This window comes from Durio zibethinus, chromosome 10, assembly GCF_047325235.1.
Source record: "Durio zibethinus cultivar Kanyao isolate XHJ-2024 chromosome 10, ASM4732523v1, whole genome shotgun sequence".
In the NCBI taxonomy this organism is placed as follows: Eukaryota; Viridiplantae; Streptophyta; class Magnoliopsida; order Malvales; family Malvaceae; genus Durio; species Durio zibethinus.
This window is the reverse complement of record NC_143171.1, coordinates 16,342,581-16,344,139: the sequence shown is the minus strand read 5'-3', so window position 1 is coordinate 16,344,139 and position 1,559 is coordinate 16,342,581. Positions and strand designations below refer to the sequence as shown.

At 34.3% G+C, this 1,559-nt stretch overlaps 1 non-coding gene across 1 annotated transcript; it reads right to left on the bottom strand.

The window, feature by feature from the left end:
- Positions 1-201: 201 nt before the first annotated feature.
- LOC149516490 (small nucleolar RNA R71) lies at positions 202-307 on the bottom strand. Its single transcript, XR_016346024.1, has one exon. It is a non-coding gene; the product is annotated as a small nucleolar RNA R71 (small nucleolar RNA).
- Positions 308-1,559: the final 1,252 nt, after the last annotated feature.

Below are 1,559 nucleotides of genomic sequence, written 5' to 3'. Positions count from 1 at the left end.
ATTTCAAATTTTCTTGAATTATGTGATACTTTTCATTATAATGGTGTTTCTAATAATGCTATTCAACTAAGACTTTTTCATTTTTCTCTTAGGGACAAAGCAAAGAGTTGGTTGACATCACTATCACTTGGCTCTATTACAACATGGGATGACTTGGTATAAAAATTTTTAGCAAAATTTTTTCTATTAGCCAAGGCAGCCAAGTTAAGGAATGTGATCACAACATTCATGCAAGTAGATGGTGAAAACTTTCTGATGTATATGAAAGATTCAAGGAGTTGCTAAAAAAGTGCTCACACAATAGACTACCCCAATGGCTTAAGATCCAGATCTTCTACAATGGTTTTACACCATCCATGAGAATCATTTTGGACTCAGCTATTGAAGGCTAATCACAAGCAAGACTACTAAAGAGGCTAATAAGCTAAATGAAAAAATGGCTGCTAACAACTATTAATAGGACATAGAGAGAAAGGCAACCAAGAAATTTGATAGTTTGTTTGAAATTAATGCAATGACCTCCATAAATTCCCAATTAGTTGTTCTAACCAAAAAGATAGAAGCCTTAGGAACTCACTCCCAATCCAACCATGTGAATGCAATCTAAAGTCTCTTTATGTCTTGCAATATCTGTTAAGGACTCCATTCAAGTAAAAAATGTCAATTTAAAATAAACTACCCAATTTATCCAACAATCTAAGCCCAGCTATAATCCATATAGCAACACCTACAACCCTAGATGACCAAATCACCCTAACTTTTCTTGGAATTAGCTAACCACCTATCTATTAACACCCAAAATAGTAACTTCTACCCTAATCCACTAATTTACAATCTACCCCAAGAAAAGAAAACAAGTTTTGAGAATATGTTAACCTAGTTGAAGCAAGCCAATAATGCCAATATCCAAAGCCAAGTTACATCAATCAACAATCTTGAAAACCAAATAGGCCAACTAGCCCAAACAATAGCCAACTGCCTTATAGGTACCCAGCAATATTGAGTCCAACCTTAAAAAATAAGGCAAGAAAGCTTATAATGCTATAAATTCATTTGGAGATGTTGGGATAGAAAAATCTGATGAGAAGGATGATTTCATGGATGAACCAATAGTGGTAAACCTTTCCAGTTTTGTAAAACAACATGAAGTAGACTTTGTAGGAAAAAAAGATATATTAGAGGAAAAGGAACTATTAAGGTTTAAAAAAAAAATTTATGAAGGTTTTGACCCTATGGCACTTGAGGCCCCTGAGAACATTGAACCTTATAAAGAAAACCCTCAAGAAAAAAATTTTGAGATAGACTACGAGGAAGATCTTAAAGAATACATTGAGGGATCTATTGAAAAAGGTCAGATGCTATTGCAAGTGGGAAGAGCACTAGGAAAAAGCATTCAGCTTGAGCCCAAAAAGGTAGTTCAGGAATACACAGATCAATAAGAGGTAGATCAAGAAAAAAAGATACAAGAAGAAGTTCAAGCAAGGCCAAGGATGATCATAAGAATGTATAAGCAATGTTTTAATGTTGCACCACCTACTCCAAAGCCTATGTACAAAAAG